This window comes from Cervus elaphus, chromosome X (assembly GCF_910594005.1).
Source record: "Cervus elaphus chromosome X, mCerEla1.1, whole genome shotgun sequence".
Classification (NCBI taxonomy): domain Eukaryota; kingdom Metazoa; phylum Chordata; class Mammalia; order Artiodactyla; family Cervidae; genus Cervus; species Cervus elaphus.
This window is the reverse complement of record NC_057848.1, coordinates 74,868,329-74,885,597: the sequence shown is the minus strand read 5'-3', so window position 1 is coordinate 74,885,597 and position 17,269 is coordinate 74,868,329. Positions and strand designations below refer to the sequence as shown.

General features: G+C 50.6%; 1 protein-coding gene across 2 annotated transcripts in view; it reads right to left on the bottom strand.

Moving 5' to 3' along the window:
- Window positions 1-16,954, bottom strand: part of MAMLD1 (mastermind like domain containing 1) — a 108,898-nt gene extending 91,944 nt beyond the window's left edge. For both annotated transcript variants that reach the window (XM_043896676.1, XM_043896674.1), the window contains exon 1: window positions 16,704-16,954. The gene's annotated coding sequence lies outside the window, so the exon portion shown is untranslated. The remainder of the gene's footprint in view (window positions 1-16,703) is intronic.
- Window positions 16,955-17,269: the final 315 nt, after the last annotated feature.

Below are 17,269 nucleotides of genomic sequence, written 5' to 3'. Positions count from 1 at the left end.
TCAAGGGGATCTTCCCAAATCAGGGATCAAACCTCTGTCTCCCATATTGCAGGTGAATCCTTTACCACTGAGTCACACAGGAAACCCCATAAGTTTAGATAGATTAGGTTAAATAAAATATATTTTTCAAATTAGTTTCATCTGTTTCTTTTTTACTTTTTTAATGTGGCCACTAGAAAAATGTTAATCTGCATGTGTGGCTCGTGATTATGACTTGCATTATATTTCTTGTAGGCAGAACTGGCCTAGTTGATAAATAGTTTTGCAAGTTTTTGTTCAAATCTTACCTTCTCAGCAAGGTCCTTCCTGCCCACCATATTTAAAAGTGTACCCTTGACGTAAAAAACTTATACACTGAGAACTATAGAACATTGATAAATGAAACTGAAAATGATTCAAAGAAATGGAAATATATCCCATGCTCTTGGACTGGAATAATTAATATTGTTAAACTGGCCATACTATTGAAAGCAGTCTACAGAGTTAATACAATCCCTACCAAAATAACCATGAGCTTTCTCACTGGAACAAATAATCCTAAAACTGAAAAAGACCCAGAATTGCCAAAGAAATCTTAAAGAACAGAACTGGAGGCATAAACCTCCCAGACTTCAGACAATACTACAAAGCTACAATAATCAAAACAGTGTGGTATTGGCACAAAAACAAACATCAATGGAACAGACTGGAGCCCAGAAATAAACCCACACACCTATGGTCAATTAATCTTGAAAAAGGAAACAAGAATATACAATGGAGAAAAGACAGTCTCTTCAGCAAGTGGTGTTGGAAAAGCAGGACAGCCACATGTAAACTAATGAAGTTAGAACATACCCTCATACCACACACAGAAACAAACTCAAAATGACATGACACCATAAAACTCTTAGAAGGGAACATAGGCAGAATACTCTTTGACATAAATCACAGCAATATTTTTTTGGATCTGTCTCCTACAGTAATGGAAATAAAAGCAAAAATACAAATGGGACCTAATTAAAAGCTTTTGCATGGCAAAGGAAACTACAAACAAAATTGGAATCAGAGAATTATTTGCAAGCAATGTGACCAAAAAGGGATTAATGTCCAAAATATTCAAACCAACCACCACCCAAGAGCCAATAAGCTCCAGAGCAAGATATACCATGAAAACTCTCCAGCAACACAGGAACATAGACCTGAGCATCAACATACAGGCTGCCCAAAGTTAAACAGCTCATACAGCTCAATATAAAAAAAAATCAATAAAAAATGGGCAGAAGACATTTCTCCAAAGAAGACATACCAGTGGCAAACAAGCACATGAAAAGATGCTCAGTATCACTAATTATTAGATAAATGCAAATCCAAACTACAATAGGTATCACCTCACACTGCCTAGAATGGTCATCATCGAAAGCTTACAAATAATAAATGCTGGAGAGGGTGTGGAGAAAAGGGAACCCTCCTACACAGTTGGTGGGAATGTAAATTGATGCAACCACTGTGGAGCAGTGGGTCTGAGAGGGATAAATTAGTAGGAGTATGGGATTAGCAGATACAAAGAAATCTATACAGAATAGATAAACAATAAGGTCCTACTGTATAGCACAGGGAACTATATTCAGTATCATGTAATAAAATACAATGGAAAAGAATCTGAAAAGAACAGCTGCTATACACCAGAAACTAACACAACATTGTAAATCAACTGAAACTTAATAAAAATAAAGTACCTACTAAAGAGAAAACAAAAGTGCACCCTTGCCCAACATCCCCCAACTTGCTTCCCCGATTCATTTTTCTTCAAGATACATCACTTCAAACATATTATAGTTTTTACATATTAATCTTGCTGTTATTTGTCTCCCCCACAAGACTATCGTCCATGAGGGTTTTTCTGTTTTGGTCACTCTTATATCCCTGACACATCATTAATTGGCATAAGTTCTTTCACCGTGGGCATTTAGTAGCCTTTTACGTCTTAACTCTCATGTATCTGCTTATTCTACCTTCCATCCATCTGTCCACCCATTCATTCATCCCCATACATTCATTTTCTAACAGTGCCTGGCACAAAATAGACACATACACACAAAATCTTTGCTGAATCAGCTTTTCAAAATGATTTCTGAACAGTTCCTGAACTGACCAGCATCCAAGTTCCAGTTTCATCCTGACCCCACCTTTCCTGCTGTTCAAGGGGGAAAGGAGAGGCAGCCCGATATCCCCGTCTTCAACCCCGACAGGGTCCACAGGAGAGAGAAGGGTCTTAGGCACTGCCCTCTTTTCCCACCTCCCTTTCTGCTTTGATTTCAAGGCCAATGCTCTTAAATCTATGTGAGGGGGAGGGAATAGATACATTTTTCCAAAAGGCAGACAGCCTTCAGGAACTATGTGGGCAGAGAAGCACATATACTTAAAAGTGCTAGAGCGATTTTCATCTTTTTTTTTTTTTGGACTTGATGTCTCCCTTCCTCTTTCAGACAATTACTGAAATTAACCACTAGAAAAGATTTAAAGGTCATATAATCCACTGGTCAAATCACATTCTCCAAATAGAACAATCCAAACCAATAAAAAGAAAAATCTCAGGGAGCCCACCATCCCTCTAGGCCAGCCCCTCACTGTAGTCAAGGGACCTACAGGGCCCAGAGACGGAAAGGGACTTATCCAAGGCCACACAGTGAGGCAGCAGAGCTGAGCCTGGCATCCAGGCTGCCTCCCTCTCAGACCAGGATCTCTCCAACTCTACATCCCCACAGTAGTCCTGTCCCAGGCCAGAGGAGGTGGTGGCCAGGCCCAGAGAAGAGGTGGCTGGTTGGGCCGGATCCAAGAGAAACAGTCCTAGAGCTGCTGACCCTGTGGGGACAAGCTGGGTACAGTTCGTAGGAACCCCATGAAGTACAGGTGGCCAATACATTTATATGGTTAGAATACTAACAAACAAGCAAACCTGGTGAGTACTATGGGTGCAAACAGTGGTGCAAACAGTGGTGCAAAAGCTTCTCTTAGACAAGACAAACTGTTAGTCACTGCAAAAATCGGGGGTGGGGTGGGGCTGCGGGCTTTGTTCTTTTATTTCTCTCATAATGAAAATTAGCAAATATGAAGTCAAACCCAAAGCATCTTACCTGTTTAAATTAAAATCATTTAAAACTAGGCCATCAAAAGTATTTAGCTGCGAACAACTCAGGTGCTGGGGACAGAGATGGGGACAAAAATCCCTTTTTGATAAGCTACTATTTGATGGCTAGAAATGAAAATCTCTCAATCTTCTATTCTACTGACTACAGGCCCAGCCCAGCTGGAAGCCTGGGTGCTTCTTCTGTAAGGATCTATGACCTATGGGGTGGGGCAAAGAGCCCCCAAGTGGGCTGAGAGCAGGAATGCCTGAGTCCAGGGTCAGCTCAGCTCCTGGTGGCTTGCTGGGGGATCCAGCCCCAGCATCCTCATGTGTAAAAGCAGAGGTCTTTAAGGGAATTCATGCTTTCCCCATTCTTTGGAAGTGAAAGTCTCTCAGTCGTGTCCCACTCTTTGCCACCCCATGGACTATACAGTCCATGGAATTCTCCAGGCCAGAATACTGGAGAGGGTAGTCTTTCCCTTCTCCAGGGGATCTTCCCAACTTAGGGATCAAACCCAGTTCTCCCATATTGCAGGCGGTTTCTTTACCAGCTGAGCCACAAGGGAAGCCCATTCTTTGGCCCTACATAAATCCATATCCACTTTTTGTTTTTACCCAAACTTCTGCAAGTCTTCTCTTCTCTTTAACAGTCACCGTCTCCACCTACCAAACTAAAATGAAACCCCCACTCTTTTAAGCCTCAGGTCGTTTCAAAAACAAATTATGATTTCTGCTTTTCAAATATTATAATTAAAGTGTTAGTTGCTCAGTCATGTCTGACTTTTTGTGATCCCCATGAACTATAGCTCACCAGGCTCCTCTGTCTGTGGGGATTCTCTAGGCAAGAATACTAGAGTGGGTAGCCATTCCCTTCTCCAGGGGATTTTCTGACCTAAGGATCGAACTTGGGTCTCCTGCACTGCAGGCAGATTCTTTATTACTGAGGCACCAGGGAAGCCTGGAAACTCAGAGAAGCATGAAATGGCAGATGGGGGCAGAGTGTTCAGATTCCCCTCATCAATCCCTTCACTGTGCAGATGGGGAAACTGAGGCTCCTACTGGACTTGGAGCACAAGTTGGCCAACTCCTAGGTGAATGTTCTTCCCACTGTGGAAATAGGGATGCTCTCAGACTCAGAAATTTGGTTGCAAACAGGGAATCTGCCAAAGGGCAAACACAAACTGCCATACTTTCTGACTGAAGAAGCACTGCTGTTTCAGTTGATGATGTGATGGTGTCTGAAATTACCAGGTGGCATCTGCTTCTCTGGTGGCTCAGTTGGTAAAGAATCCGCCTGTAATGCAGGAGACCTGGGTTCAATCCCTGGGTCAGGAAGATCCCCTGGAGAAGGGAATGGCAACCCACTCCAGTATTCTTACATGGAAAATCCTATGGACAGAGGAACCTGGTGGGCTATAGTCCATAGGGTCCCAAAGAGACATGACTGAACAACTAACACTTTCAGTATCTTTCAACGTTCAGCTATCTGCTTTCCAGGGGCCTGTATGATTCCTACCCTCCAGATAAACAATGAAGCTAAGGCCGAGACGTTCCAGCAAAGGATGGGGTATGGTTACCACACCACATGATGAGCCAGTATTGAGCACCCATGTTCATCATCCTCTCCACTGAGCCAGCCTGGGGAATCGGCTGGTTCAATTAAAGAAAGAAAGGGTGTGGGTACACCTCAGTCTATCTGCAATCCAGTCCAAAGCCAACCAGCACTGCTCTTTATAAAGGACAGGGAAAGCCCAAGCTCCTTCGCAGATCCCATCTGCTAACTTCCATGGCAGGCAGACGCGGAGCCTCCTCCACAGCGCTGGGCCAGCGACACACCCCCTGGACCCACTCCAGAGTGAAAGAGGGCAGGGCAAGCAGGACCCTTAACCAGGCATGGCCTTGGGAACTGTCTAAATCCCAAGACACACGTGCCCTATCCCTCCCAAGCCAGACTCTTATGCTAACTTGCCTGTGTGTAAATTACCCGATCTCAAAGGAAAGGACAAAAGGACTACTCATGTCAAAACAGACCTGCTTTACTTTAATTTCTTGGGCCAAATGGGAAGGCAAAATGAAGAGTAACCAATCAGCAACCCGAGAGTGTGCCCACACCTGCTGTTTGTAAGACCATCTTACCAACACCATCTTGCTGGAATCTGCCATGATACCATTAAGCTAGGTAGAGCCGGCCTTCTCATACACCCATCTGACAAATGAAGACACTGAGGGCAGCTTCATGAACCTGAACAAATCCCACAGGTGGTCAACACCTTGTACCAATGGCAAAATTCACTGTTCTTCCCACCACAGCGCAGCATTTCTGTCCAAATGGTAACCAGCAATGACGCCACAATGTGGCACAGCCCAAGGTGCCACGCTGAAGCATTCTTCACCCATCTCAAAGGACTCCTGAGGGAGCCATAAATGGGCTTCCAGAAAGGTCTATGAGCCCCTGAAATTAGACACAGCATTGCATATAATTCTCAAAGAAGTCTGTGAGCCACACAAGGCAAAGAGCTGACCCAGCTCGAGAGATACAGGAATCGTTTTAGGTATGATCTGGGGATCAAGAATATACAGAAGAACTGTACAAAAAAGATCTTCACGACACAGATAATCACAATGGTGGGATCACTCACCTAGAGCCAGACATCCTGGAATGTGAAGTCAAGTGGGCCTTAGGAAGCATCACTACAAACAAAGCTAGTGGAGGTGATGGAATTCCAGTTGAGCTATTTCAAATCCTAAAAGATGATGCTGTGAAAGTGCTGAACTCAATATGCCAGCAAATTTGGAAAACGCAGCAGCGGCCACAGGACTGGAAAAGGTCAGTTTTCATTCCAGTCCCTAAGAAAGGCAATGCCAAAGAATGCTCAAACTACCGCACAATTGCATTCATCTCACATGCTAGTAAAGTCATGCTCAAAATTCTCCAAGTCAGGTTTCAAGAATACATGAACCATGAACTTCCAGATGTTCAAGCTGGTTTTAGAAAAGGCAGAGGAACCAGAGATTATATTGGCAACATCCGCTGGATCACTGAAAAAGCAAAAGAGTTCCAGAAGAGCATCTATTTCTGCTTTATTGACTATGCCAAAGCCTCTGTGTGGATCACAATAAACTGTGGAAAATTCTTCAAGAGATGAGAATACCAGACCACCTGATCTGCCTCTTGAGAAATCTGTATGCAGGTCAGGAAGCAACAGTTAGAACTGGACATGGAACAACAGACTGGTTCCAAATCAGTAAAGGAGCATGTCAAGGCTGAATATTGTCACCCTGCTTATTTAACTTATATGCAGAGTACATCATGAGAAACACGGGGCTGGATGAAACACAATCTTGAATCTGGAATCAAGATTGCTGGGAGAAATATCAATAACCTCAGATATTCAGATGACACCACCCTTATGGCATAAAGTGAAGAACTAAAGAGCCTCTTAATGAAAGTGAAAGAGGAGAGTGAAAAAGTTGGCTTAAAGCTCAACATTCAGAAAACTAAGGTCATGGCATCCAGTCCCATCACTTCATGGCAAATAGATGCGGAAACAGTGGAAACGCTGGCAGACTTTATTTTTTGGGGTTCCAAAATCACTGCAGATGTTGACTGCAGCCCTGAAATTAAGACACTTACTCCTTGGAAGGAAAGTTATGACCAACCTAGACAGCATATTAAAAAGCAGAGATATTACTTTGCTAACAAAGTTCCGTCTAGTCAAGGCTATGGTTTTTCCAGTAGTCATGTATGGATGTGAGTCGGATTCTAAACAGGGCTGAGCACCGAAGCATTGATGCTTTTGAACTGTGGTGTTAGAGAAGACTCTTGAGAGTCCCTTGGACTGCAAGGGGATCCAACCAGTCCATTCTAAAGGAGATCAGTCCTGGGTGTTAATTGGAAGGATTGATGTTGAAGCTGACACTCCCAATACTTTTGCCACCTGATGCAAAGAGCTGACTCATTTGAAAAGACCCTGATGCTGGGAAAGATTGAGGGCAGGAGGAGAAGGGGACGACAGAGGATGAGATAGTTGGATGGCATCACCGACTCAATGGACATGAGTTTGGGTAAACTCTGGGAGCTGGTGATAGACAGGGAGGCCTGGCATGCTGCAGTCCATGGAGTCGCAAAGAGTCAGACACAACTGAGTGACTGAACTGAACTGAACTTGGGCTCAAGAGACCAGCCAGGGTTGGCTTCCATGAAATCAAGTTCAGAAGAGTCTTGGTAGCCAGGTGGTCCTGGCCGTGTTCCAATCTCAAGGACAGAACCAGCTTAATGTGGGCAGGATGCCATGGGGCTGGGGAGGGGTTCCCAAAGCAGCTTTCTAACTGTTGAACCCCTCCTACCTGCACCCTGAAGAGCACATGCTCGCCAAGGAATGAAAACCCTTACATCCCATAATTCCAGTAAGAGGTTCCAGATTCTCCCTAGTAAGGAAATCACAGGGCTCAGTGGTCAAGAAATCACCTGCAATGCAAGAGCCGCAGAAAACATGGGTTTGATCCCTGACTCGGGAAGATCCCCTGGAGCAGGAAATGGCAACCCACTCCAGTATTCTTGCGGACAGAGGAGCCTGGTGTGCTATAGTCCGTAGAGTTGCAAAGAACTGAACATGACTGAAGCGATTTAGCACATGCACAAGGGAATAAAATGAAGGCGCAGAGGGTAAGGACGGTGCCTTTCCAGGTAAGGGCGAGTGGGCAGATCTAGGATGCAGGAAGGGAAATATTGGGGGACTGAACCAAAACTAGTGTGCTTAGAATTTTGCAAAGGGCCAACCCAAAGACATGGCTGAAAAGGCCAGGCAAGCTGTCCTCAGCCACTGGTGGAGCAAGGGTTTCAGACCTAGCCCTGTCTGTCTGGGTCCTGCCGTCCAGAGAGGACGGAATGAGGATATTAAGAGAGGCAATGCCAGCTTCTAGTTCTTGACTTCTGGGTCAAAGCATGTTCTAAAAGGCAAAGGGCCTCCCCTTTTGGGGAGGAAATGAACCGGATCATGCTTCTCAGCTCCTGAGACGTGTGTGTGTGTGTGTGTGTGTGTGTGTGTGTGTGTGTGTGTGTGTGTGTGTGTGTGTGTGTGTGTGTGTGTGTGTGTGTGTGTTGGGGAGGAAATGAACCGGATCATGCTTCTCAGCTCCTGAGACGTGTGTGTGTGTGTGTGTGTGTGTGTGTGTGTGTGTGTGTGTGTGTGTTGGGGAGGAAATGAACCGGATCATGCTTCTCAGCTCCTGAGACGTGTGTGTGTGTGTGTGTGTGTGTGTGTGTGTGTGTGTGTGTGTGTGTGTGTGTGTGTGTGTGTGTGTGTGTAATGAACCGGGATCATGTTTTGGGGAGGAAATGAACCGGATCATGCTTCTCAGCTCCTGAGACGTGTGTGTGTGTGTGTGTGTGTGAAATGAACCGGGATCATGTTTTGGGGAGGAAATGAACCGGATCATGCTTCTCAGCTCCTGAGACGTGTGTGTGTGTGTGTGTGTGTGTGTGTGTGTGTGTGAAATGAACCGGGATCATGTTTTGGGGAGGAAATGAACCGGATCATGCTTCTCAGCTCCTGAGACGTGTGTGTGTGTGTGTGTGTGTGAAATGAACCGGGATCATGTTTCTCAGCTCCTGAGACTGTGTGTGTGTGTGTGTGTGTGAAATGAACCGGGATCATGCTTCTCAGCTCCTGAGACTGTGTGTGTGTGTGTGTGTGTGTGTGTGTGTGTGTGTGTGTGTGTGTGTGTGTGTGAAATGAACCGGGATCATGCTTCTCAGCTCCTGAGACTGTGTGTGTGTGTATGAGCCGGGATCATGCTATCATGCTTCTCAGCTCCTGAAACGTGTGTGTTTGTGTGTGCATGCGTGTGTGTGTGTGTACAAGTTCAGCTCTGCATGACTTCCCCGGGGCGGGCAGGGAGGCGAGGCCCCACAACCAGCTCATGTGTCCAGATGTGAAGGACTCCTGTCTGAGAAGCTAGACTTCCCAGCCACCTTGGGGTGGGGAAGGGGTCTCTGACTATTAGCCACTGCTGCTGTTTGGGGATAAAGAGACCTGCAGGGCTGCCAGGGGGCTGCTGCTCTGGTGGGAGGGGCAAATGGAGGGGGAAGGAGAGCCGCCTGCTTGGAGCATCCCTGTAGCTTAATCCTGCAATTTCACTGCCACTGCACTCTGAACGGGTTCTGCCTCGGGAGCAGGCCCTTGGGAGGCTCCAATTTGATAATGGCCTCACCTTTGCTGAGGAACCAGACCTCGCCACCTGCCCTATTAGCAGACAGGATGGGCTCCCAGGCTGCCCTCCTATGCAGGGCATTAGTCATGCGCCAAAGGCAACACACAGGCCATAAGTCGGAGCACTGGCTGCCCCGCTGGGATTAGTGCAGTGACACTCTCCATATTTTCAGGGCTCATTTTGAGGGCTGTGGCTGCGAGAACCACTATAATATCATAACATATAACCATAATGCTCTGTATCCCATAGCTGGCAGATCGCTAGAAACAACCAGACTGTTCACTTTCATTCGAATGTCAGCACCATTATTTTAACACCAAGTGTGTCCGATCTGACTCCATATCCCTCCACATGGATGTGAGAGCAGTGGCAAAATGAAATGGCATACTTCTTTGAGCTTTTGTTACAACATGATCATGTGGCAAACTGCGAAGAAAATGTAGTAATTAGAGGTTAAATTAATCTTTGACAGACAAGTGGCTTAGAAACGCCCTCCTCCCCAAACCCAGCATAAAGCACATCAGTCTTTCAGAATTAGACACGCAAAGCATGTGACGTTGGCAACCGCACTGAAACTACTGTCCCACTTAAAATTCCAAAGTCAGCGTTGCAACCTCCAGGGGCAGATCTTACACACTGAGATCTCATTAAGAACAAAACGCAAACAACCCCTGCCACTGCCAACAAAGCCCACCCAGCCAAGCCCTCCGAGGGACTGGTGGCCCCACACTCCATCAGCAACTTGAAAACAAGATATGACACACGCCTTTTGGAGGCACCACAGCCTCAGCCCTCTCTGATCCTTCACTTACAACCTCCGATTTCAGCTGGAAGAGAAAAGCCCTGTGACTTTACAGAAGAGGAAGTGGGGCCCAGAGAGGAGGCCCGACTTCCCTGAGGCGGCACAGTGAGGGGAGCCCTAAGGAAAGAGAAGTCCAGTCTCCCACTCTCAGGTAAGTACCAAGTTTGGAACGCCTGCTTAGCACCCATGGGACTTTCCTCTTCCAGCTTGAACATTCTGTAAACATCTGCATGTGCAGGTGCATTAGTTCACCAGTGCCAATTCTCTGTAGGAACTGGGGTCACCTGGCCAGGGGGTCTCCAAAAAGGAAGGCAAGGCTGGATCTTGTCCCCTGTGCCGTTCGTGTGACGTGGGGGGTTCAGGTTCAAATATTGGCAAAGTGGAAAAGCACTGTTAAGGATGGGGAAGAGGGCTAGGGACAGCTGGACAGAGGACTTGAGATTGTCTGAAGCATTCTGGATAGCTTAGAGCTTTCATCAGGCCTTTAGATCCAAAAGGCCCACACTTCCTCCAGAGATGGAAGAAGGCACAAGCTGGGGTCACCGGGTCCTTCCAAGGCAGATGTCATTCAACAGCTCAGACCCTGCAGCCTTCAGGGGCCTCTTCTAGAAGCAGCAGAAACCAAGTCCAGATCCTCCCACAGGCCGACGAGAGGAAGAAGCACAGGGTGGAAGCTCACGCTCAGCTCATCCTCCTCTGGGCCTTGTGGAACAATTCTCAGTCTTAGGAAAGCAGCATTTCCCACTTAACGGGTTACTTACTGGGCAGAGCAAGCAGCAGGGCACCCTGGGAGGGGAAGGTGGTTGGGATGCTCTGTCGAAGCTGGGCAGGATTTAAGCCCTGTCCCTGGAAGGCTTCACTCTGGGGAGCCCGCAGTCAGCAAAGCCCCCCACTTTGCCTCACCCCACAGTGACAAATCTGATCACTTTGGGAATTATGAAGAGGTCAGATGAAACTGGGGAGCTTCTGTGAATGGGGAGAAAGAAGAAAGCAATGGAGTGGGAGACGGAGGGAATCCAACTGTTTTTTTTTTTTTCCATCCCCTCCCCTTGAAGAAAATGCTCCTGGTGCTGCAGCTGCCAGGCTGGTCTCTTGCAAGCAGGACCCCATGGGACTATGCACTGAAATCCTGGCAGGTAAATAGTGTAACACAAGCCAAGCCCCTCATCTCCTCAGGGATCCCCTCCCCACTAACTGCCCGAGGGCTCCCCAGAGCCCGATGTTCTTCCTCTGCTCCACTTGCAGATGAAATTATGACACAGTGATGACAGAAACAAGTAATAAGCACTGCCATAAAACCCAGTCAGGTTCGTACAGATTAATGAAGTTTCTTGCCTCAAAGTCCGGAAGACAGTTCAGGACTGTGTCTGCAAAATCAGACTGTTCCCACTGAGCTTGGTGACGCTGCTTTCCTGTCGTACAGTTGACTGCTGCTGCCTAGGTTACCCCAGTGGCTGGCGTTCTGAGAGGTGTATGATGGGAATTAGTTTATTGTGCTGATCCATAGTAAGTGACTCCTGTTCCCCGATCATTTATCTCCCTCCCCAACCACATCTGGGTTGGTCTATTCACGCTCTCAGCATTCTATCTGCTCCAACAAACACTCAGCCTTTTCTGCTTGGATAAGGAGATTTTTTAGTTACATCCATTATATGTGTATCAACATTTATGGCAGCAAAATAATTGCCAGAGAGCTCAGAGGACAAAAGGTCCTCCCTCATAATGTGATCGGTTAAAAAAAAAAAAAAAAAGAAAAAAAAACAAAAAAACATCAAGCAGGACAGTGGCAGATTCTTACATGGCTGCTGTGTCCTCCAAGTTGGAAATGTGACTTTTAAAAAACATCCAGCTGGACTAGGATGCAGTGAGTTCAGAGCCCATGCTCCAGTGGGGCACATGTGTGGAGGGGAAGGCCTTTTTGTCCTTGAAACCTTGACTGAGTAACTGCAAAGCACCCAATCTGTTCTATACTAGATGAGTCCTTTGGAGACATGCCAGTCTAATTTCAAAGAGCTTGAGTCCCGTTATCTGGAAACCAACCCAGTGATGAGGTGGCCGGCCGTCAGCAGGTCCTCAGACCACCAGATTAGGGGTACCAGACAGGAAGCCCTGCAGGTTGCTTTCCAGCCTCCAGCATTCATGCTCTGGGTTAGAAGTTCACATGGGTGAAAGACACAGAGAGGGAACACTTTCCACTTCTGTGTTGTTTGGATTGACCTTCTGTCCTTTTTTCTTCCTCCCTCTTCTTGCTGCCCCTCAAAATGTCAGCTCCATTTCTTTACCTATCTAGCCTCCAACCCCACCCCAATATTATTTCAGTTCCCCAGAAGATGACTTGCATTCACAAATCATAGAATGTTAGAGCTGGAAGGCACTTGGACTCCAAGGTCATGGTGGGGGGAGGGGGGCAAGGAGGGAGGATGGACTTGCCCAAGATCACTGTGCCAGTTAGTGGGAAAATTGCTCTAGAACACAAGTTTCCCAGCTCCCAGGCTAATGATCTCTCAAATGTATCACTGCAGAAAAAAAAAAAAAAGAGACTCTTAGAAAAAGTTTACGGCAGATAGGAAGCCCCTTTAAAGAAGGCGAGTGGTTCTGCTGTCAGAAGAACCACTTGCCCAAGATCATTTTCTACCCATTTCAAAAACCTAAACAGCAGTTGAGTTTCCTAGGGACAATCTATTAACAGGCATATTTTAAGCCTTTAGGTGATCCGCTTAAAAGGAAAAAAAATGATATTAAATGTGCTGGCCAACCTCGACAAAATCCCTTTCCTTAGTGCAAAGAATCAACCACGGTAAATCTCTTACCTTAAGATGCAGTGAGTGTATGGCCCCCGCCCCCACCCCAGCAACAGGCTATTTCCTAGTTGAGTTTAAAAATTCAGTGACGTTCCTATTTCAACCCACATATCTGTGTCACTGTCAGCGTCAGTGGCAGGAAAACAGACGAAGTCACCCTTTGCTAATGATTTCCTAACATGGAATTTCCTCGTATCTCCTCAAGTTTTTCTTTTTCCAATGCCAAACTGTTTTCTCCCCCCCCCCCCTTTCCCAAACACACTGTACTGAAGGAAAACTGAAAATGGTCCCAGGCAGAAGACTATGCTTTCTAAGGAGATCTTACAAGGAAAAGCTGCAGCTCTTTGTGATATTTTTAAGAGGTGGGGAGAGAATTGCTAGTTTTTCTAAAGCCAGTACCAACAAAACAGAGATTTCCTTCTGGGCATCTTGGAATCTCTCAGCTTGGCTCTTTCCCTTCTCCCACCTCCTTCCCAAGTTCCACTTTGAGCAACACTCATACATCAGTGCTGAAAGTAACACGCTCAAGCAGTGGAGGGCACGCGTGGGACCAGGCCAAAGGCCCTCAGGACTAGGGACAATCTTTGCAGAACTAACGAAGCACAAACCAATATAGGCGCGCCCAGGACGCTTCTCCTCTGGAGAATATCCTGTTTAATATGCACATTGGTCGCAGAGAGAAAAGAGGGCTGTTACTTTAAGGGGAAGTCGCTGATTAGCTGCTCGGGCTGGCAGCAAACAGCTGGTCTGTCCGGCAGGTTCAAGGCCATTTCAGCTTCTCTCTTATGGAGGCACCATATGTTCCATCTCGCACATCAGCAGCTTTATTTTCCAATGATCTTGTTCCAGAAGGGAAGCACAAAGGGGGAGGAGAAGGTAGACCCCGTGTTTACCCTTTGAGTACTTTCCTGTGGTTTTTAGATGCAATGGGGACGTGTATGTTTCGAGGGTGGGGATAGTTAACGCTTCTCCTTCTATTCCAAAGACCAGAGAACAAATGTCGGATCAACAGTTACGAATACCCTCCAGAGATCGGAGGAGAGTGCAGTAGGAGGACACGTGAAAAGGCACGCATACTACGTGGCCAGGAGGTTAAACGAGAAGATGGGGTGGAGACCGGCAAAAGAGATCTGGAGGAATCTGCTCAGGAGACCTACCAGTCGAGTTCGGGCCCCGCCTGCTTCTCCTGATTTGTCAGTTTTTCTTATGGCCAGTATTCCCTTTCTGAACAAACTTCACAAGGAGACCCGCGGAGCCGTCAGGGGGGGCGGGGGCGGGGCCAGTCAGGCCGACAGGCTGGCTAAAGGTTACCGCAAACAGTCTGTTTAACATTCCTCAGCCCAAAACCGACTTCCCGAAAGTTTGGGGGGTGGGGGCGGAGCAGGGCAGGTGTCAGGGACAGGGGCCGGTTGAATCCTCACTCCAACTAATGCCGGGAACCCGTGGGTTCTTAACACCCCCAAGTGCCCGGCCTTGGACCCCTACTCAGGCGGCCGGCTCGTCACAGTCGAGAAGTGCGCCCTCGTCCCCACTGACGAACCTCGGAGGGGAGGTGGCAGTCCCGACTCCCTCCCTCCATGCAAAGGGGCCCCGCGGAGCGTTCGAACCCCTGTGTAGGGGGCTGCGGGCGGCTGGAGGGCGCGGGAGGAGAGAGGGGTGCAGTCGTGGGGTGGCGAATGCCTCAGAGTCGCCGCCATCGTCTCAGCCGTCGTCTCAGCCGTCAGCAGGTGCGATAGACACCCTGAGTCCTAACGGCGAGGGGCGCGGGTGGCAAAGCGAAACCGAGGCAAGGGCGCCCCCTATGCCCGGGACCGATGAGTGCAGCGGCGAGCCGCGAGCGGCGAGCGGCGTCCGCCCATTCCGCGGAGCGTGCGCCGCCTCTGGCCCCCGCGCCAACCCGCTAGCCTAGCCGCCCGCCCAGCCGTCCGGGCGGGGGGCCACGGGTGTCCGCGGCCGGACTGCCCGGCGCACTGCCGGCGCCAGGAGCCGGGGGCTCCCCACACCTTCCGAGATTCCTGTCGAGTGGCTTTGAGACCCAGCGCCCTCCCCCACCGCCTACACTTGCCCTCCTGTCCCAAGCAGCTCGAAGCCACTGGGAGGCAGCCTCCCCCGCCCCTTGCCTCTGCGTCCCTTTCCCCTTCCCTCTCTCGAGCCTCCAGGGAAACAAAGGGGCTTTTTATAAAGCGAATTGGCGGCGATGGGGATGGGAGGGAGGGAGGGAATCTATAAAGACAAGAAGAGGCGGGGTGAGGGATGAAGCTGAACGGCCTCCGGGAGCCCCAAGCGGCCGTGGCGGCCAGGAAGCCCCGGCGGGAGCGCGGCCGACCCCCTGGTCCGTGATCACTCGGGTGGGGGCCCGCGCCCGCGGAAGGCTGGGCTGCCCCGTTGAGATGCTGCTTGCAGGCTCGCCGAAGCCTGGGAACCGGATCGCCCCGGCCGCGGGACCCGGGATGGGCGGCGCGATCCCCGCGGGTTCTCCCCTGGGAGACCCGGGCCCTCTCCTCTTCCCAGCTAACTCTTTCGAAATTACTCAGGCTTGGGGAGAGTTTACGTCTTTGTTCCAGCGAGGCAGCCTCTGGTACACCCGGCTCGCTCGCCCTCACAAAGTCCCGGAGCTGGCCTTGGTCGGCTACCTGCAAATGGCACGTTCGCCGTGGGCACGGCGCCCTGGGGGAATTCCTTCTGCTGCCGAATAACGACAAGCCACCCCAGCAAGTGAAGTCGCTTCTCTCCACGTCCCTGAGCCATCCTGTGCTCCCGCCCGCGTACACACCCACACCTACATTTGGGGTGCCCCAAACGGCCGCACCCGGCTGTAGGGGCACGACGGAGTGAAACCCTGGCCCTAAGTGCGTCTGTTTGCTCAGGTTCCGACGACTTGAGGGCAGTTTTCGGCAATCTAGTCCTATTAGTGTCTGCTCAGTCCTCATTTAATCACGGATCAAAATCAGACGTACGGCCAGCTTTCCAAGAGGCTTCCGACATGCTGCCTCGGGACGGAGCTTGGCTGAGCCAACTGGCCGTGAAAAGTATTTGGCGGCGCTCCGGGGGGCTTCCCGCCCGCCCTTGTTGGCGCTGGGTTGTGCCGCTGCTCCGAGGCCTGGGAGCTCGGGTCGCGGGGGCGCCGGGAGCTCCGGGCAGGAGCCCAGTCGGGGCTGCCTCCGGCCGCCAGCTCTGCTCGGGGCTGCTCTCCAGAGGAGAATTTGGCAGGGAAGGAAGCGAGAGGCGGCGGGCTCAGCGCGCACACACTCCACACTCCCGTTCGGTGGCGGCAAACTGGCTACGGGTGGGGGTGGGGGGTGAATCCTGCGCCCGGCGCCCACTGCCGACTGGCCCAGGCTCTGGGAGCCGGGATGCGAAGGCAGCATCGCCAGTGGCATTCGGGCAGCGAGCGGCTCCGGGTGCGCCGGGACCAAGCGGGAGCCTCCTGGTGGCCCAGCGCGGCCGGGGAAGCCCTCGTGGCCCGCGCCCCTCTGCCTTCCCTCCTCAGTGCTTGACTGCCCCTGCCCGATTCCAGACACCCGGCGGGTGCCGGGGTGCAGGCACAGGCCACGGTCCCGGGCGATGCGAGCTGCGCTCCGCTCGGCCCGACCAGTTAAAGAAGCGGGCGACCACGCGCAGCGCCAGGTGGGCCGTGTGCTCGGAGCAAACTTCGGGGTCCCCCGGCCCTCAGTAACCCGGGGCCTGCGCTCCTCCGCGACGCAGGTCACAAGTGGGGGCCACAAGTGCAGCTCGGCACCCCCAGAACATTCGGACCTCCCGCGCCCGCCCTCAGCCTTACCGTGCTGCGGAGCTCCCGCGGCGGCGGCGGCGGCGGCGGCGGGGGCAGTGCCCAAGGGGCAGCCTGGCCTCCGGCGCCCGCCGAGCGGACCGGCTGGGTCGCAGATCTCCCCCGGCTAGCGGCCGGTGCCCCCCGAGCCCGCCCGCCGCCGGCCGCTTCAGCTCGCGGCCAAGTTCATGCCGGCGGCGCTGCAGCGGCGGCCTCAGTCTGCTCGCTCCATTCCCACCGCCCGGCTCCGCGCCGCGCGCCCGGAAGGTGGAGTTTCGGGGGTTTAAGTTACTGATAGGCATTTCTCACTGCTGTGTCACTCGGGGAGGAGGAGACACGCACGCCGCACACTCACACACCCTCACACTCAAGGCGACGAGCGGCTCCGGCCTTAAAGGGGAAGCCGCGCTGCCCCGCCCGCGACCCCGCTGGACCCGGAGTCCCGAAACGCTGAGTTCCGGGCCCGCACGGGGCGGGGGGCAGCGGAAGCGCGGCGACAGCCAGAGGGGCCTACCGGGCCGTCTGGCCACTCTTTGAAAAGGAAAGCGGCCGCAGGTTTGCCTCCCTGTGGTCGCCTC